The 21,875-nt window shown below is 35.5% G+C and overlaps 1 pseudogene; it reads left to right on the plus strand.

Annotated features, from left to right (window-relative positions):
* LOC100022799 (60S ribosomal protein L17-like) overlaps window positions 1-20,422 on the plus strand; it is a 44,842-nt pseudogene extending 24,420 nt beyond the window's left edge.
* Window positions 20,423-21,875: the final 1,453 nt, after the last annotated feature.

Genomic DNA, 21,875 nt, shown 5'->3' on the forward strand with positions numbered 1-21,875 from the left:
CAGAAGATCATTACTTGCATTAAATATAACTAGATATTTGATAAATGTTCATAAGCACTCTTTCCATGAAAACCTTGTCCCCTTCAATTGCATACCAGCAAAGAACCTTGTCTGTTTGACTTGTCCTGGATAACATTTTGTACAGCTACAGGTGCAAATAGGTGGTTGATGCTGATGAATGATGATATGTCTTGAATTAGAATTTCAAGATGCCTTACTTACTACATACTTATTAAACAAATGAAAGTACCCCCAAGAAAGAAACAGTCATTATTATCATTTTATAGAAGAAAGGAGATTGAATTTATTCTCTCTTATTTACATAACTATGGGAAGCATATCTTTAAATAATGATGATGGTGATGATGATGATAGTAAAAATAGCTAGCATTTATGTAATGCTTTAAGGTTTGTAAAATTTACTGTAAACCATAACTTCTCTGGAAAATGCAGCATATCTTCTAACATAGTATAGATCATGTTTAAAAGCAGATCTATTATCACTTCTACATACACACACACACCACAACTTATAGCTTCCTTTTCATCGATATCCCAAAGACAAAGGATCAGTTAAGTGACTGATTTAGGGCCACACAGGAAGGAATTTCTCACAGACTTGCTTCCATTTTAAAATAGTAAATGTAGAGGTAATCATGACCAATGAAGGGGCTATTTTCTAGTTGTTAACAAGTGAGCCGAGGAGTTCTGAACCTGCAGCCAAATCAAAGGCCCCTAAAAAAATCCACTAAACGAAAATTGCCAATTGGTCATTAATCACCAGGAACTGCCTGACCTGGTGGGCCAGTGGGGGTGGAGGAGAGTATTATTGCTATTATAAACTATACAAATGTAAAGAAGAAAGTAATTGCCTTCTTATACATTGAAAAGTTAAATGCTCGTTACCATGGACACATTGGGCTGTTTACAACATTGGTCTTTTCCTAGTCACTAAAGACTGGTTGAGTAGCCAGTTGGAAAGCGAACTTTAGATGAATTCTTCATTGTCATTCCTTTAAATGGATTTTAAAAAATACTATTGGTTGTTTTAACACACTTCAAAGTAGGAATTAATGGAAATGACAAAAGTGATGCAATATGCCATGACTGCAAATGAACTGATAGAATGCTAAAGCAAGGTTGTCTTAAACTGTATGTTGCTAAATACACATCTCTTTTTTAGAACTCTCAATGATTTGTTTTATTTTATTTCAGTTTAACATTGGGAGTTATTTTTTCACTGTAATGCACTGACTTGGCCACAAAAGAACATGTCTTCCTTGGAACTCTAGAATAAGAACTCTGTCCGTCCATTCAATTTATCATTTCAAGGATTTCTGTTGGTAATCTTTCCCTTCATGGGTTCATTTTATTATTAAAAAAATAAAACAAAATTAAAGCAAAAGGAAAAAGACAGAGAGTTGCCCAGAATCTCATTATATCCATAAAAGTTTCTAAGTTTTCCAATTTCTGTGAAAATACTCATGAAGTACATAGTGTGCAGGACTCAGTGACTGGCTTGAAAAGAAACAATCAAAATGCTCTATTTGGTGTTTTCTAGACTCTGGTGAAACCATAAGTACTTCAATTCTTTAACAAGGTTATTATTTTTCTTGACTATTCTCCTTCCCTTCTTCCAGAACCTTTTCATCTATCAACCCTCTGACTATATTTGACCAGATCTGCCAAACTGTGCTCTTTAAGCTCACCACCTCTCTGCTGAGGGACAGGAGTCACGCCACACCATCAGTCCTCTAAAGTCACGATTGATCACTGCAATGATCAAACTTCTAAAGTCATCGGGATTGTCTTATTGATGTCTATTTATGATATTTGACAGAAAAAATAGAGGAAACAAATTGCCTAGTATTTTTGAGCCATCTCACATAGTACAGATGAAGAAAAGATTTTTGCTGTTTCAGAGTTCAGTGTGTGATAACAATTGGTCAATAATGTAGTAATAATAACAATAACTAATAATAAAACTTCATGCCCAGTATTCTATCCATTGTGCCATCTATATAAAATGATCATTTTTTCCTGGTTTTTATTTGAGCCTTTAGGGTATTTTGAATTCTACCTTCTATTTTTATTTTGGCATTTTTTCTTAATCTTGTGAAACTGAAGATGAAAATTGGTTAGTGGGAGTGGGGTGGAGTTAAGAAATTATTGGGATTAAGAAAAACGAAGTGGAAACTTTATGTAAATCTTAGAGGTCCAAGAGGTACTGTGCATTATAAGTGCCTTCTGATGCTTCAGCAGCTACCCCATCTTGATTTGGATCTTGGAAATGTCACAACTCATTCTCTAACCTTCTCAATAGTAGATTCTGATTTTTGGTGAGTTGTCCTTTTAAGTTCTGAAATTCTAATTTAATCTTATCTAGCATAACAAATTTCTGGACAGAGATGGGCTAACAAAATAAAAATAAGACTCAATGAATCACGTGTTCTAAAATACGCAGTTGCAAGCTGATTTTTTGGTATAGAGTATATTTATCCTAAAAAATGGTGTTTTGTGTAATAGCCGAACTCCAAATTTAACAATTTTGTTTAATTGTTGTTCATTTTTGTTGAAATAACATTTGTTCTTGCTGTTGTCCTCATGAAAAATGTGATGCAAGTGGTAACTTGGCAGCACCAGGAAAAGGAATCCCCTGCTTTACTTGTGATGGCTATTTGTTACTTAGAAAAGGAGAAATGTGATTTGCAGCTATAACAGATACCTAGAAAGAAAGGAACCCACAGACAGATAAATAAAACATTTATTCACTGCTTTCTCTGTGACAAGAACAGAATTTTGGAGAATATCTCCTGTCCTCAGCCTAGACTCACAAGGTCATTCCCAGCTATAAGATGGTCGTTATCGTCAAGCCATTCTTACTCTGGGAAATGCCTGTCTTTTGGTGTAACTATAATGATGCGAACTTTCCAACACTGGGCAATGTAGCAAATTATTGTTTTCTTATCCCATGCTTACTTTTGCTTTGTTGCGGTAGCTTAAGTTCACTTCTATTGTTAAGAGGATATCACTAAATTCAGAGAGGTATTTTAGTATTAACTTACCAAATATTGATCACTTTTGGAATGATACAAATAAACAATAAGAAATATGTATTTATGCCTGGGATAATTAGATGTACTGGCAAACAAACCAATTACAATGAAGTATTTTTTTTCCTTCTACTTGTTAGAAAAGTCTACATAAATCATAAGTGGTAAAACAAAGTGAACTCATTTATCATTTACATGCGTGTCCTCCCCAAATAAGGAAAACACATTTCTCTTTCAGACCTACTCATTGCTTTTGGTTTGGGTTTGTTTTTTTTTAAGTATCTGATCTTTAAGTTCGCTCTCTTGTTCTCCTTGATCATTTGGTTGGGTTGACTGGGACATGAAGTCAATAGGTAACTTTTTTAAAAGGCATTTTTATGAGGTTTTAACCATTATTTGTGACTACAGATGGGGAGTTACTTTGGTTTCCAAATCTTTTTTCTCAACAGTCTTGATGGAGCAGAAGAAAGTTGGAACTTATATTTATTTTCTGTTCAAAGAGTACAATCTTGATTTCTCTATGCCTATATTTTCACTCAAGGCATTTGATAAATGTCCATGATGGGCGAAGCAATTTTTTCTAGTAAGAAAACCTAGGTACAGAGAAATTGAATGAGAAAGTCAAGATTCCTCAAAGGAATCAGTGACAGGACAGGCTCCAGAGGCTCTGGTTATTGTGTAGGTGCCTGTGCTTCCTTATAGGACCCCCTTCTTTGCCATAGCCAAAGAATGAAAAAAAAGAGATTTGAATGTCTGACCATCTCAGCAAGCATTCATCAGTATATGTGTATTTGCTATTGTATCTGTTCAGAAAATGACATGGATGAGAAAATGTATACTTTTGTCCTCTCAAGAGACTGTAAGTATACACACGCTATATGTTGCATATGTAGATCTAATGAACATATAGAATCCAAGGACACTTATGTGTATATAATCTTGTTTGCTAAATTTGTAGTGGTTTATATAATTATACACATAATGTATTTTAACCAAATACACAAAGAAGATTTTTTAATGCCACTTAGGATCTAGATTTAACTTAAACCACTACTTAGTCTATCTTCCTTAATAGGATACTAAAAAGGAATTTTATGACAACATTATCAGTAGCATTTTGCTGATAATTAGAATAACAATAATAATACTGAGATATTTTTTCAGTAATAATGGTGTTATTAATGAGATTTTTATGAAAGACAGACTTCTTTGGTATAATTATGAAAATTGATCTTTTGCATTTTACTTATTCACTGAAATCAGATAAGTGGCTTAACTACATGTATTATTTCTAATAAATATTCAAAAGAATGCATTTAAACAAGGCTCCTCATTCTATTCTTGCTCATATTCCTTGCATTTAAATAAAAGTGTAATTGCTCTGCTTTTTTAAACTGCTAGTTTGGATTAGCTGTCTAACCTGTACAGTGTAGCTGTTTGCTGTTTGCATTTTTAATAGCTTTATTACCATTTGGTGAAGCCTTAATTTCTGACTCCCTTGAAGAGTCCTGCCTTTAAGTCAGCTCTACAATTTAACCAGCAATAATCTGTCAAGATAAGATAAAGACCCACACCAGATGAAATGCAGTATTTTTGTGTAGCATTCTGTCATTGTTAAAGGAAAGATCTGAGTATGTCAAAATGTAACCCCTGAAAGTTTTCTAAACTTTGCAGCATAATTTTCCAGCTCACATTTTTAATCAATGGTTCCAGAATGTATTATCTTGTTCACTAGTGAAAGCAATAAAAATATGCCTATAGCTATCTCAGAATTCCTATTATTTTCCTGATATGTAAACATTATGGAGATGATTAATGTGGACATATGTGGGAGTGTGTATATATTATATATGTATATCTATATATTTAATACACATGCTAAGTAGGATACAATTCTTGAGCAATAACAGGGTAATCAATAGTTTATAAATAGTTATATTCTGTGGAAATTCTATTTACTAAAACTGTAGTTCTTATGATAAAGATCTTGTTTCCCTTTAACAAAAGTCATCATAGAACCCAAATCTATACACATGGCTAATTTTCTGGCTCCTTTGTTTGTTTCTAGCATCTAAAAGACCACTTTACATACACAGGTAGATGAATAAGCTATATGGTCAATCTGATTTACTTATTTAGACAGCTTTACAAAACAGCCTTATTAAATTATTTTCAATTTATTTATATTATTGAGACATGACCAAAGGATCATGACATCTAAAAATGTGAATGGTTTGATTAGTTATTATTTTTTCCAACTTGTCTTTAAGAGGTAATTATAAAGTAGAGCATGACCTCTTATTTCCTTTTTCCTTTCTTTCTTCTTTCTTTCTTCTTTCTTTCTTTCTTTCTTTCTTTCTTTCTTTCTTTCTTTCTTTCTTTCTTTCTTTCTTTCTTTCTTTCTTTCTTTCTTTCTTTCTTTCTTTCTTTCTTTCTTTCTTTCTTTCTTTCTCTTTCTTTCTTTCTTTCTTTCTTTCTTTCTTTCTTTCTTTCTTTCTTTCTTTCTTTCTTTCTTTCTTTCTTTCTTTCTTTCTTTCTTTCTTTCTTTCTTTCTTTCTTTCTTTCTTTCTTTCTTTCTTTCTTTCTTTCTTTCTTTCTTTCTTTCTTTCTTTCTTTCTTTCTTTCTTTCTTTCTTTCTTTCTTTCTTTCTTTCTTTCTTTCTTTCTTTCTTTCTTTCTCTCTGTCTCTCTGTCTCTGTCTCTCTCTCTTTCTATCTGTCTATCTGTCTCTCTGTCTCTCTCTGTCTCTCTGTCTCTGTCTCTGTCTCTCTCTGTCTCTCTCTCTGTCTCTCTCTCTCTCTCTCTCTCTCTCTCTCTCTCTCTCTCTCTCTCTCTCTCCCATCTGACTTATTTAAGCCAATAGAGCAGCATGGAGTTAGGCGGAGTTAAATGACTTGCCCAGGGTCACACAGAGAGGAAGTGTCTGAGGCCAGATTTTAACCCAAGTCTTCCCAAATCCAGGCCTGACTCTTTATCCTCTGTACCACATAGCTCCCCCATTATACCACCTAGCTGCTCCCCATTTCCATTATAATGCTAAGCACATAGAATTTTGATTATTCTTAAAATCAGTATTCTTAGACTTTTTTTATATCATCGACCCCTTTGGCAGTATGATCAGGGTTATTCTCTTTAGAATAATTCTTTAAAGGCTTAAAACAAAATACACAGGATTATAAAAGAAACTGATTATGTTGAAATAATTATTGAAATATTAAAAAGAAATAAGACCATAGCTTAAGAATCCCAGCTCTAAAGTTGTCCTTTGGTCACAGTCCATACCAAATAAAAGACAAAATATTCAGGGGCAGTATATTCTAGTGTACAGATTTCTGAACATAAAATCAGGAAGACTTGGGTTCATATATTACTTTAGACACAAGCTATGCGACTTTGGACAATAACTTAACTTTTCCAGTTCTCAATTTCCTTGTTTGTTCTAGTTTTAAGTTGATGATTGTCTGAAGAACATATTTGTTAAAGTCCCAATCAACACAAAGTTAGAAGTGAGTGAAATCTCTTGGAGGGATAACTAAAAGATGTGTGAATCTTTGAAGGAAAAAGGTATTTCATTTTTGTCTCTATCTCCAAAGTCTAGCCCACTGTCTGTCAGATAATAGACACTTAATAAATTATTGTTCATTAATTAATTGATTTATCCTTAATCATAAAGATAAAGAGAAAATCAACAGAACACGTCATCTTGAACTACGCCAGAGATCTAGCAAGTTTACTTCCCCCTCCCCTTTTATTGCTTTTACTTCCTTTCCTAAAAACCCTTATGTTCTGTTTTAGAATTGCTACTGAGTATCATTTCCAAAGCAGAAGAGTGGCAAGGGTTAGGCAAAGTGTCTGAGGTCATATGTGAACTCAGGATCTCCCATCTCTAGTCTATCTCCATCTATCCACTGAGTTATCTAGCTGCTCCCAATTCTGTCCCTTTCCAGGATTTCCTTAATATAATTCATCCTTCATCCCAACACTGGGGAAACCTCCTTATCTATAACCTTCAGAACCCTGATCTCCTTAGCCTTCTTAGCTCAAAGAATTTTCTGTGGAATTCCTCATTACCATAACATACTAGTCAAGAATCATCATGGTTTGGCCCTGTGTTACTTTTCCAGTCTTACCAACTAACTGTTCTTTACACACTCTAGGATCAAATCAAACCAGACTATTCTTCATTCCCGAACACAATTTTACCCTTCCCTCTTTTGTCTTTTTGTTCCTGCGGACTCTTAGAATGCCTTCTATCATCATTTCCCCTTGCTTTTTTCACCCCTTACTATCTCTCTTTAAAGGTGCAACTTGAACACCATTGCCTCTGTGGAAGCTTGGTCTTTCCCTCACCACTTCCTTTGGGTGTCTGTCACAATCTACCTTGTATCACAGTTGTTCATAATTTTGTTTCATCTCTCTTATTTGATTATGAACTCCTTTAATTTGGGTAGAATGTTTTACTCTTCTTTACCTCCCTCTTTCCTCTGCCATCTTGCACAAAGGGAGGTATTCAATAAAATGTAGAATAAATGAGTAAATTAATATTTAATATATTGTTCAGTAACCTGTAGAGGGAAGAATTGGAGATTTTGAGAGTTACTCCTTTACCATCTATCTTCATGGAATTAGAAAACAGAACTGACAGAGATCTTTGTTGAATTCCCTTTGACCTATTTATAATGGCTAATAAAGAACCATCTATTGTAATTCCCTCCACAAGCATTTATTAGTCATCTATTCTCTGCTCAGCTCTTTACTAGGGGAAATAAAACAGACACTTGGCACTTCAGTGGTATGACATAGTGGTCAGAGCATTGGAGATTGGGTCAGGTGATCTGGGCTTAAATCTCAGTTTTGATACTACCTATGTAATCATTGGCAAGCCATTGAACTTTGGAACCTCAGTTTCTTCCTTTGTAAAATCAGGATAATCATGCTTGTATTACCTACTTTCTGGAACTGTTATGGAGAAATTAAGAAATGAGCCATTATTATTTGGGGCCTGCCATGGTAAGTTAGAGAAAGCCAAATTCTAGCATTTTAGGTAGACATTTTGGGTAATCTGGGACACTGCAAACAATATTTAAATGATACTTTGAATGTCTTCTCCCTGACAACACAGAGGATTGATTTATATGATACAGATTTTGAAATGCCTCACCTTTCCTTTTAGAAACAATATTATCATAGAATCTAAAATGCTGCCATGGTGTACTTGTGTGGACCAATTTTGGGAGTATAGCCAGAGACAATTCTCAGAGGTGCCATTTTCATGTAGAAAACCCAGAGGTTCTGGGAAGGTGTTCCAACAGTGAAAAAAGCAGTGAGTTGCCCATCTTTACTAAGAATTACCATTAACTGGATTCCTGAACTGTCTAGTAGTATCATATGTATGACAAGACCAAAAGCTTTCATATACTTTGATACTCAAGTGAGAAAGAATTGACCAATAAGTAGCTTTTTCTGTGAAATTTGAGTAGGAATGAGTGAAAAGTGATCGTAAAGCACTTATAATGGCAAAGCACTATACTAAGCTCTAGAGATATAAACACAAAAATAAGACAGTTCCTGATCTAGAAGTGCTCACATTCCAATGGGAGAGACAATATCCAGAGCATATCAGTGGAAAGATTCCCATGTGTGTACACATCTACATAGCCTATATTTACATAGCTTTGCCTAGGTACTCTGTAGGTGATGGAGTGGATGCAGCACTGAGCTTAGAATTAGCAACACTCTTTCTGAATTCAAATCTAGCCTTAGAGACTTACTAGCTATGTGACTCTGGGCAAGTCACTTAACTCTGTTTGCCTCATTTTTTTCTCATCTGGAAAATGAGCTGAAGAAGGCACTGACAAACCACTCCAGCATCTGTGCTAAGAAAACCCCAACTGAGGTCCTAAAGAGTCAGATATAAGAAAAACAAACAAGCAACTCAATAAGAATAATGAAGATGGTGCAGTGGGTAAGAGTTCTGTATTTAGAGTCAGGAAGACATGATTTCAAATCCCACCTCAGACATTTACTAGCAAGGTGACTAGGAGCATGTTGATTGACTTCCTTCAACTTCAATTTCCTTCTTTTTAAAAGAGGGAGAATAATAGTACCTATCTGTAAAGCACCTTGCAAACCTTGAAGCACTAAACAAGAGCTACAAATTATTAGAAAGTATCAAATGTCAGAGTTGAGCTTCAATTCTACATCTTCTGTTTCTAAGTTTCTTATTTTCTTTTCATTATTCTGAGTCCCCCAGGTATTCATTTCCAATGATATTTTATTTTCTGAAAAAAAGTCCTTTTTATTTTAAAAATTTTTATTTTTTTGGTTATAAATGTATTATAACACAACACACATTTCCATATTATTCATTTTTGTATGAGAATAATCTTATAAAACAAAAATCCCCAAATATATACCCAAATAAACAAGTGATAAATCATATATTTTCATCTGCATTTCTACTCCAACAGTTCTTTCTCTGGAGGTGGATAGCATTCTTTTTCACAAGTCCCTCAGAATTGTCCTGGATCATTGTATTACTGTTAATAGCAAAATCTATCACATTTGATCATTCCACAATATTGCAATTACTATGTATAATGTTCTCCTGGTTCTGCTTATTTCACTCTACATCAGTTCACGTAGGTCTTTCCAGCTTTTTCTGAAATCAGCCTGCTCATCATTCCTTATAGAATAACAATAGTCCATCAATATCATGTACCACAATTTGTTCAGTCATTCCCCAATTAAGGAACATCCCTTTAACTTCAAACTCTTTGCTACCACAAAAAGAGCAGCTGTAAATATTTTTGACAAAGTCCTTTTTGACATAAATAGTACATACCAGGATGCCTTCTAGAAATACATAACCTAGTATCCATATAAATATAATATGTAGGCTATTGTTTCCCAGTTGCTTCTGGGATAATCCTCTACAAGAAAATTGTTCATTAGAAGCTGTTTTTCTTTGCCTTTATCTTATAATTAATTTTCCTTTATTTTTAGCATTGGATAGACTATAAGCTTTTTGAGGGAAGTGACTATTTCTTTTTTATCCTTATATCTTCCAGGGCCTGTAATGAAGTAGGTGCTTAATAAACTCTTGCTGAGTGAATTATTGGCTAATCAAGAACTAGTCTCTGAAATAGGAAGAACACAGTGTGCTTCATTTATATCAACGATCTATGAGATCAGAAATCATGGCTTTATGTAGACTCTTGGAAAAACAAATTCATGGCTATAAGTATTCATCATAAGCACTGTAAACTTCTGTGATTCTATATTATTATTATTATTTTTAAACCCTTACCTTCTGTCTTGGTATCCACTCTAAGATAGAAGAGTGACAAAGGCCAGGCAAATGGGGTTAAGTATCTTGCTCAGGTTCATACAGCTAAGAAGTATCTGAGGTCATATTTGAAACCAGGTCTCAGCTTGAGGTCTCAACAATTGAACTCAACTCCAGACCTGGTGCTTTATCTACTATACTGCTTAGCTGCCCCTCCATATTATCTTTTTTAAACATCATTGCATTAATATTTTTAGACTTTTAAAAATATAAACCTCAGTTATTAAAATAGAAACCTCAGTTTCTCTTCCTTTTGTCTTTAAGAATATTATTTGTTATATGGAATGGCTCTCTGGAAGGGGAGGGGAAAGAATATGGAGAAAAATATCATAAATGGAAAAAAAAGACACCAATAAAACATTTTTAAAAAAAGAATTACCGCTAAAAAAAACCAAGTCCCATATAAATGTCTTCTCAGGGAGAACAGTATAAAGTGCATTAGATTTGATATTAGAGGATCTGGGCTCAGTTAAATCAGCCAGAGAAATCAATCAATTAGCATTTATTAAGAATTGACTATGCACTTTCTCTTTAAAAAGCAATTAACTTTATTTATTTATGTGTTACATTAAAATATCCAGTGAACTCCCACTCCTTTCCCTTCATCCATTAGAGAAGGCATCATTTCACAAAAATTTGTCTTGTATTTCTTTTTATCAGTTCTTTCTCTGGAGGTAGACGTATACAAGTCATTTTTTCAAACAATATTTCTCTGACTATATATAATATTCTCTTGGTTCTTCTCTTTTCACTCTTCATAATTACATGAAGATCTTTACATGTTTTTCCAAAATTAACTTGTTCATCATTCTTATAGTGTAGTTTATTCTTATTCTTATAACTTGTTTAGCCATTTCCTAATGGAGAGGCATCCCCTCAACTCCCATTTCTTTGCTACTACAAAAAGAACTGCTATAAATATTTTAGAAAACATATTGTGTTCTTTTGAGACGTGTTAAGCTCAGGGGATACTAAGAAAATCAAAAAGTCTGTGCCTTCCAGTAGTACACCTTCTTGTGGAGGAAACCAACATGTAAATAAGTAGGTACATAGAGCTATTTTTAAAGTTGTTGAAAGGTAATCTCAGGAGAGATGGCACTAATGGATGGGGGTGTGTGGGGGAGGGCAGGGAAGACCTCCTTCAAGAAGTTCAAATCTTGACCCTGCCATTACCTCTGCTGTAATGGGCAAGTCATAGTCTCTTTGGGCAGTAGTTTCCCCATCTGGAAAATGAAGGTGAGATCCTTTATTATGCCCAAAGAATTACAAATCTGTGTATACCTTTTGACCCAGCAATACCGCTATTAGGTTTATATCCCAAGATGATCAAAGAAAAAGTAAAAGGATCTATATGTTTAAACTATTTATGGTGGCTCTCTTTGTGGTGGCAAAGAATTAGAAATTGAGGGGCTACCCATCAACTGTGGAATGGATGAACAAGATGTGGTGTATCATTTTAACAAAATACTATTGTATCATAAGAATGATGAATTGAGTTAATTTTGGAAAAGCACGGAAATATCTACATGGAATTTTGAAGAGTGAAATGAGCAGAACCAAGAGAATATTATATACGGCCACAGAAATATTTTTTGAAGTAAAACTTGTTTCTGTTCACTTCCAGAGAAAGGACCGATAAACAGATAGTTTTGTGTATACATGTATCTTTTTGCCACATGAAGGAGGAAGAGTTACTTGGGAGTTTTAATGTAACAAACAAACAAACTTTAAAAAATTTAAGAAGTCCCTCCCAACTTTGAAGTATGATCCTCTGAACTAATTTGTTTAATTTTTGAGTGTTAACTCAAAGTTAGAGCAGTGATGTCAAATATGTGGTCCATGTTACCCACACCACTCCTGGATATAGCTGGAACAAGATTAACATTTAATGGGGAATTACTTAACAAAATAAATAAAAATTACAATATGCCATGGGCAGGAATTTATGGAAGATTAGTGGCTCCCTTTCTGTTTGTGTTTGGTACCACTATTTAGGGGATGCTTCAAATGTTTTCTTGTAGTCACTTGTGTCCCAACTTGGGAAAACAGACTTTGGCCCCTGTGACCCACAAACAACTTTCTAGGAACAGGACAGATATTTTACCAGGAGTGAACAGTGAGTGCTAGAGTTTTCTGAGCCTTTGCTACCTCATTATCTGGGAGCTCTGCAGTTCGTTAGTTTCTTTGGGGCAAAGTCATGTACTTAACATGGTAATTCAAGGTCTGTGAGATGAGGGGGTGTTTCAGTCTTAGGTGTGGAGGAAATGATTACAGGCCAAGGCTCCTACTGAAACAACCACAAGGAAGCCAGGGGGATCATGGATCGATAACAAGCTCATTCAGAACGGTACAATAAACCTGTGACAGATGTAGTGAAGAAAGGCCTTGTGGCAATATATTATTATATATATATATTTTTTTTTTTAGAATTACATGGTGAAAAAAATAAACATTAACAAGTTTTTCATGCTATAAACAATGGTGCACTGGTCAGAAGCCAAAACCTGACAAAGCTCCCAGGTTGAAAAGGATTTCTTTGAGGCCGTCTTCCTGGTATAATTATTCCAAGTTCAGAGCAACCAGATCTGGAGTGTTGTAAAACTCAACACAATGAACTTGACAGACAGCCAGATTTCTGTTTTCAGCCAGTTTAGGGTTACTATAATCTCATTATTATGCTTGAAAGACGACAAGTAATAGAATCTCAGGTAGCCGTTCTGTCTTTACTCAGCCGCATCTTCTCTTTTATGCCGATTTCCCTTGATTACCTGAACTAGTGGGGCTCAGTTTTCAACCACTTATCCTCCAGAAATAATCATCTGATCAGCCTGACAAGGTTCTCACTGCCATCAACGGTTTTAATGGGTCAAGCATTAAATTAACCCTTTACACACATCCCCGGAGAGTCCCCAACTTATTAAAAAGCAATTTACTTTTCCATCATTATTAACTTGGCAATGAAGGAAGAGCTAGGAAGACAGCCCTGCTGGTTCTCTCCCAGCCTCCATGTCCGGCCTCAACAGAAATCTTGTCTCCTCAAGCCACACAAAGGAAGGCATCTCAAACTGTGGGTTGCAGAAAGAGATGCTGTCTGTTTGGTTGCCTTGATTTTAGCACAGCAGCACTGAATTCACATGAAGATTTTACATTCTGTTCTAAGATATGTTATGATTATAACAGAAGATGGAGGAAGGAGGGGAGTTAGTAAAGAGGAGAGAGAGAGATGTAATCATTAAATATGAAATCAGTTGGGAGAATTATCAATTGTATTTTTTGGAAAAACACATCTATTAGAAATATAACTCATGTTAGTCCCAAACTCTGATGAGTGATTCAGACGAAACAATATTTCTTCCAGCTTTGCCCCCTTCCACACCAAGATAAAGTTTGCCTTTATGAATAAAAGGGGGATTCCAAGTTTTATGTATGAGGGGAAAAAGGCATCAAGGGACATTCTATCACTTTTTCTCTGTTTTAAGGTCAAAACAAACCCTGTAAAACCATGAGATAACTGGTGTTAATCTCCAAATACAAAGATTGTTGTTCAATCATTTGAGTCATATCCTCTTTGCAACCTCATTTGGGATTTTCTTTGCAAGGATACTGGAGTGGTTTGCCATTTCCTTCTCTAATTCATTTTACAGATGAGGAAACTAAGGGAAACAGGGTGAAGTGACTTGTCCAGGGTCACACAGCTAATAAGTATCTGAGGCCAGATTTGAACTCAAGTCTTCCTGACTTCAGGCTATGACTTTCAAAATGGGTAGGATGTATTTGGAAAAGACCCAGTCAGCTTCTGATTAATGTTTGTTCTCACTTTTCAATCATCTCCACAATGTAACTGCCAATAGCCAGTGAAATTTTAGACAGTTGTCTACATTAGATTGAAGAGAGGCAAATTTTGTCATTGATAGATAGTTTGTATCATTATCACAATCAATTAGACTTTTTTGGTCTATATTAATTTGGGAAGGAACAAGTAGATTTATTCAATGTATTCAATTACCTTGTTATCATATGGAAAAATTTTAAAAGATCGTAAGTATGAAGCTAAAAGGGATTTCAGAGATCATGCAATCCAAATCTCTCATTTTCAGCTGAGGAAACTTAAGCCTAGAAGGTAAAATGATTTGCCCAAGATTACACAAATGTTAAATAACAGAACTAACAGAGCTTCAAGGATTTCTATATACATCACTAACTCTGGGTGCAAAGTATTGCATTTTCCTTTATTCACAGAAGGGGATGGCTAGGGTGCCAGATCTGGAGTCATGATAATTTGAGTTCAAATCTGGTCTCAGACACTAACTGTGTGACCTTGGTGAAGTCACTTGACTCTTTCACTTTCCTCATCTGTAAAATGATCTGGAGAAGGAAATGGCAAACTACTCATACATATCTTTGCCAAGAAAACCTCTAATGGAATCATAAAGAGCTGGATAGAACAGAAATAATGTAACAACGACAAATCAGTTACAAACCCTATATCTATCTACCCAATAGATTTTGTTTTCTTTTTGTTTTTTTTTAGGGGGTTTGTGGTTTTTTTTTGCATAAAGGAAAGAAAGATGGGGAGGTGGGTAGTAATTGGAATGATACAAAATATATTAATCAAACTTGCCCCTAAAATATAATATACCATCAACTTTTGAGTTGATTATTTTAGAATAGATTAATACAAAGTATAATAATAATCATTTTACCATTGTTGGCTCGATCAAAAGGAATGAAAATACCTTTGTCCCTATATGAAATAATATTTTTAATATAATGATAAGAGGAAAAAGCCTGATGATACAGAAATTCCAGATAATATTCCCAGAGTTATTTGCTTCCTTATAGTTACTAGTCAGTTTCCCAGCCCCCCCCCAAAAAAACGTAGAAAGTCATGCACCTTGTTACCGTAGCATTTTTCTTACATTGAATATTAACATGGAGAATGAGAAGCAGATGAGCTAATGCCAAAAAGAGAGATTATTAGGAAGAACAATAGTTCTGCAGCTGCTTAGTACTTCTTAAGGAAGAAGTATACACAAATGAACCTGAAGAAAACAAATATTCATGACTGCTACTTGCATTATTCCGAGGAAGAAATTAGGCAGAGGAAAGCTTTTTATTATTTTTTTAGTCTTTACAAGGTCATACAAGGGAGAGGTGGAGCTAGAAATAGAACTCAAGCTGCTGACTCCCAGCCTGGTCTTCTGTTCCCTTGGGAATCCCACATTCTGCAGGAAAGCTCAATGATACATAAAGAATACAAAATGTAAACCTTCAGTTCTCTCAGTAAGTTTGTAAACTTTAGAAATTTTGATATTCTGCTTACAAAATTCTTATATATTATTCCTTTCTCAAAAACGTCATGACTTCTTTGGCGTGGTTTCTCCTTCCACCAACACAGATCATGGGCCCTCCATATCTTGGTAACTGGTCATCAGAAATTGACGTTTTGTCTCTCCCCACCCCCCATCCCTAATGCATCCATCTCCTTGCTGGCCCTATGGTCATAGAAGACTCCAAATGGTAGATTTACACTTCAAAGTTGGAATAATACTTACAGTTTTCCAGGTTGGTAGGACCTGCCAGAGCTTAAGCTATGTGGAGAACTCAGGGTCACCTTCTTGTCATGACAAAGAACTTAGTGGGGGATCTCTCTTCCTTCAAGCCTCAGTTTATGCATCAACTTCTACCTGAAGCCTTTCTTGATCTTTCCAATTGCCTGTGCTTTCTCTTCCTCACTTCCTTGTATTTATTTTGTATTTATTCCCTTTATGTTTGTTCTGACTATATGTATGTATATGTATATACACACTAGTTTTCTCTCTGGTTAAAATGGAAACACTAAAGAGCAGTTTTTCAAAAACATTGAAGCCTTGTCTTCCCAGTGCCTAGCATAATGCTTAGCATATAGTAACATTTCATAAACGCCTATCGTTTGATCTTGCTCCCTTCTCTCAATAAGTATTCACTTGGTAGCCATTACACTCCCTAACAAGTAGCATGACATAATGGGTAGAGAGAGCTGGTCTAAGACTCTAGGAGACCTGAATCTGGGAGAGCTCAAGTCCCTCCTCTGATACATATCAACTGCGAATACTGAGCAAAACACTTAACCTCTTAATTCCCCAGCCCAAGACTATAAATTACCTCGAAGTTATCAATCTGCGTTGACAAAGGGTTCCTTACACCAATTAAATCAAAGGTCTAGTCCCCCCAGACCCAAAATGAAAAGAAACTTGTTCTTTAATTGAAAGAGTTAGCCATGGGAATCCTTTCGTAGATGAAACAACAGGATTATATAGCATTTTCTTTTTTCTTTTTTTAAAGAAATGCAAATTTTTATTACTTTCAAGTACTATGCACATTATAAACTTAATATATAAATGGGCACTCCTAAGTAGTGTGAAATAAGTCAAATAAAAAATTCACACCGTCAGCTGTATCAAACAGATAGCAAACACAAGTCTTTTGACATAGAAAACTTAATTAGTAGACCAAGAGGTTGAAGGCAAGTTAAAGGAATCTTTAATATTATGAACTCTTGGTTTTAGAAAGTTACCAATTTTAGAATGGGCTTTTCTCTGGGATTGTTTTTTGATTACTTCTTATTGCATCTCTTTGAGGGTGAAATAGAATTTTTGAAACTCGGGAGTGGCATCAACAAGGGCAAGAAGACAGTCCCAATTCTCTTGAACTCTGGGTAATTTAAACTTTGCTGAATGTTATTCTGCCTCCTCTCCTGGGTAACTTCTCAGTAACATCTTCTTCTATTTTGGTAGGGTGATGTGTCTCATTATCTTCAGCTAACCACATCCTGGCATCATCTAAATTCGTCTTCAGGTCACCACATAGCTTAAGAATTTCTCTGTAATCAACATTTTCTAAGCCTTGAATTTTATATTCTGGTTCTTTTTTTGGAAAGTAGATTTTCCCATGCATTTGCTATTGTTATTTGCTTTACTTCTTTCCAACTCTTTGCCCAGTTAAAAATTGCAATTTTTATGTCATAAGCTTTGATTTTTCCAACTGTTTTTTCTCCTCTTGTTTCTTATATATAGCATTTTCTTCACCAGTAGGTTCAATGATGTTCTGTTGTGAGCTTGAGGTTTTAGCTAGATCTTTGCCTATATCTAACTGAAATACTTTTTAAGTCAATCTCTTTTCAGCTTAACTTCTCACTCAACAAAATGAAGGCAGTCAGTACCTGTCCTCCTCACAGAATTATAAGGAGACTGGAGACAGAATCAGATAATCCTAACAGTGTACGGATTGCATAACTGAAGCATAAATTCTTCATATAAAATCCCTGACAAATTAGTAATCTTTTGAAGACCTTCAGTTTATGGTAAATTAGAATTTCATCAATTCCTCTTCTGGACTGCTCCAATTATTAGGAAGCATTTCTTTGAATGGAACCAAAATCTACTTTTTTTTTTTAATAATTTCTCTAATCTACTGGTTCTAATTTTTGTCTTCTGGTACCAAGCAGATTAAGTCTAATTCCTCTTTCATTTAGTAATTCTCCAAATACTCAAAGACAACTTTTGTTTCCCTTCCTGTAAGTCTTCTTTCTCTTCTATTGCTTGAACATTCCCAATTCCTTCAACCCATTCTTTTATGTCATAATTTCAAAAGTTTCTTTTTATATCATAGTTTCTTCAGGGAAAAGACTTTTACAAATTAAAAGGCTTCTCATTTAAAAAAAAAACATTGAAATAACATACTTTTGAGATGAAGTCTCTTCTCCCTGATTCTCCTCCTCCTCCTCCTCCTATTCTTCCTCCTCCTCTTTCATTTTACCTACTATGCCACTTAGTTACCTAAATATAACAGCTAGGTAGTACAGTGGGACTGGAGTCAGAAAGATCTGAGTTTGAATCCAGCTTTAGACACATTAGTTATGTAACCCTAGGCAAATCACCTGTTTTTTTTTTTCATTCATAAAATGGAGATAATGAGAGTACCTAATTCCCAGCCTTTTTTTTTTTTTTTGCAAAGAGTAAATGAGATAGTAATTGTAAGGTGCTTAACATAGTTCCTAGTACATAGTAAATACTATATAAAGTTAGTTCTTATTGTTATTGTCACTAATATTATTGTTGTTATAGAACAAAGTGCTAGGTAAGGTATAAGAATTTGGGGGGTGAGTAGGAGGTCATTCATAATGGTGGAAGATTAATCATATATCCTTACTTGGCATGATGAAACATAGAATTTCTGTTCTTTTTCATTTTGAAGCTTCTTCCCTTCATCTTTCCCACCACATTCAGGTTCTAACTAATGGAATAAAAACCACATGTTCTAAGGGAATCAGAAGGAAACTACAGTCCAGCACGAATGCTAGAGAAGACAAGATCATCCCATTTTTCTTGCTCTGTACCTTAGAAGTAATTTGTTCCCAGTGATGATAGATGGAGTAAAACAGCTGTCTGTTACAGTAAATAAAATGTAGTGTCCCCTCTCCTTTATTTTTTTAAATCCTTATCTTCTGTCTTAGAGGAGATACTAAGTATTGGTTCCAAGGAAGAAGAGTGGTATGGAGTAGGCCATTGGGATTAAGTGACTTGCTTAGGGTCAACACAGCTAGGAAGTGCCTGAGGACAAATTTAAACTAAAAGCCCCTTGTCTCCAGACCTGGCTTTCTATCCATTGAGCCACCTAGCTGCTCCTGCCTCTCTCCTTTAAGTAAGGATTCTCATTCAACTATTTACAGGGACAAGTCAATCTCCTGAATTCCAGGACAGAAACAGATGCTTTTAGATGCTTTCTTTTGGATATTGGGTAAATGGATTTAGTATTCATTAGAAACCCCAAATTGGCTCTTCCCTTGAGCCACCCTAGGTAATTATTCAAAATGGTGAAGTATTCTCTTCTTTCTTTCTTTCTTTCTTCCTTTCTTCCTTCCTTCCTTCCTTCCTTTCTTTCTTTCTTTCTTTTTTTCTTTCTTTCTTTCTTTCTTTCTTTCTTTCTTTCTTTCTTTCTTTCTTTCTTTCTTTCTTTCTTTCTTTCTTTCTTTCTTTCTTTCTTTCTTTCTTCCTTCCTTCCTTCCTTCCTTCCTTCTTCTTCTTCTTCTTCTTCTTCTTCTTCTTCTTCTTCTTCTTCTTCTTCTTCTTCTTCTTCCTCTTCTTCCTCTTCTTCCTCTTCTTCCTCTTCTTCCTCTTCTTCCTCCTCTTCCTCTTCCTCTTCCTCTTCCTCTTCCTCTTCCTCTTCCTCTTCCTCTTCCTCTTCCTCTTCCTCTTCCTCTTCTTCTTCTTCTTCTTCTTCTTCTTCTTCTTCTTCTTCTTCTTCTTCTTCTTCTTCTTCTTCTTCTTCTTCTTCTTCTTCTTCTTCTTCTTCTTCTTCTTCTTCTTCTTCTTCTTCTTCTTCTTCTTCTTCTTCTTCTTCTTCTTCTTCTTCTTCTTCTTCTTCTTCTTCTTCTTCTTCTCTGTGCATTGGTTCCAAGGCAGAAGAGTGGTAAGGGCTAGGCAATGGGGGTCAAGTGACTTGCCCTGGGTAGCAAGATATTTTTTTATCCAGAGAACCCTACAAAATCATGCAAGTTAAGGGGCTCAAATCTCCAGGTCCACTTCAAGAACACCCATGAAACAGCCAAGCTATCAAGTATATCTGAAAAGCTATCTAATATTTTAAAGACGTCACATTGAAGAAACAGTGTGTTCCTTTCCTTGGGTACAATGGGGGAGTTGGCAGGTGTGCTCAGGCTAAGCCGTGGGGTTGGACACAAGGTCGTTGGCCCAAAAAGAGTGCTGAATTCTTGCTGCCTATGCTTAAAAATGCAGAGTAATGCAGCACTTAAGGGTTTGGATGTGGATTCTCTTGTCAATGAGCATATCCAGGTTAACCAAGCTCCTAAAATGCAAAGGGCTCATGGGCGAATGAACCCATACATGAGTTCCCCTTGCCAGGTGGAGATGATACTTACTGAAAAGAAGCAGACTGTTCCTAAACCAGAAGGAGAGGTTGCTCAAAAGAAAAAGATATCCCAAAAGAAACTGAAGAAACAAAAACTTATAAAAGCAAAATGAAAACAATTGTTACAATAAATATTTTAAATTATTTCCTTGTAAAGTGTTTGTCCTTACCACAAAATGTTGTACATGTGTTAGAGCCTTTTTGACTTATACTCACTTTTTAATGGCTATTTTAAATAACAACTTCGGTCACCAGTGTAGTCAGGACAAGGGTTCTGAAAGTTACTGACCTTCCGCTTCACCAACTATGGCATAGGGGAGGCAAATGGAAGATTAAGTGGAGACTGTTGACACAGGCAGCATCAAAATTAGGTAGACTAATGAAATTATTAAGCACATTTGCCTCAAAGTACTACATAAACATCTACTTTTCACTGCTGAAGAGTATTGTAAAATGCATTCCTTCGTTGGAGATGCTCTCATCCAGCTTTGAAACCTGTTATGCCATGGTTGCATTAGTGTACATAATCTATAAAAATATGCACATTTGAGTGATGGGTGTATGTTCAGATATCTGCTAATTATAAGTACACAACTGAAACTTAGACTTTGGGCAGGTAGGTAGCAGAGGGGATAAAATGCTAGCCCTGGAGTTCCAAGGATGCGGTTCAAATTTGGCTAGTGGTGTGACCTTGGGCAAGTCACTTAATCCCAATTACTTAGCCCTTGCTGCTCTTCTATCTTAAAACTGTTATTAAAAGAGAAGACAGAGTTTTTTTTTTTAATAGGTTAGACAGGCTATCATTGTAGAATTCTAACAGCTTTTCCTGTTTCTGGTCTTATTTCTTCGATAACTGCAAGTCTGCAGTATGATTTTTTTTGTTTTTATTTTTAGTCATTTCCCCCAAAATTCCTTAATGTTTATTAAGCTAGGAATAGTTTAAAATTTTTTCAATCAGTCATCACTTGAGTGGTGCGTTAACTTTTTCAAACTTTATTTTTTTTTTATGCACTCGGATTATTGTCCTGATAAGAGTATAAGTAATCCTGTGGCTTGTTATCCTGGTTGGCTGGATGCTAACTCCCTATCTCCTAATCTGTTATAGGGAATCCAGACTCCCCAGCCTCTCAAAAGGCCATTCTCCATTGTGGGCCACAGCCAGGCCCCTCATCATCCTACTGAGGGAGGTAACTCTCTAGGCTTGAAGGGGCAAGTGGCTTCCAGGCAATACTCTGGTTCATATTCACAAGTTAGCAATTTGCCCGACACATCAGGACAGGGACTGACTGCTAAATCTAAGTGGCACTGAAAATTTTGGCAAGCAGCAAAGTTAAGCAAAAGCTTATGCAGTGACTCTTGAACCCTTTTAAAAAATGTTCTCTGGCAAACTAGACACATATTTAACCTTTTGGAGAATTTCTAATCATGGGTCCAAGAGCCCAGCCCAGCTTTTCAGCCTCATATTACTCCCCATTCCATTCAACCAAGAGGCCTTCCTTACCAAGTACATCTTAATTTCCAAGCCTCATGCCCCCAATGCACTCCCTATTAAAATGTTTTATTTCA

The sequence above is a fragment of the Monodelphis domestica genome, chromosome 8 (genome assembly GCF_027887165.1).
Source record: "Monodelphis domestica isolate mMonDom1 chromosome 8, mMonDom1.pri, whole genome shotgun sequence".
Taxonomy (NCBI): domain Eukaryota; kingdom Metazoa; phylum Chordata; class Mammalia; order Didelphimorphia; family Didelphidae; genus Monodelphis; species Monodelphis domestica.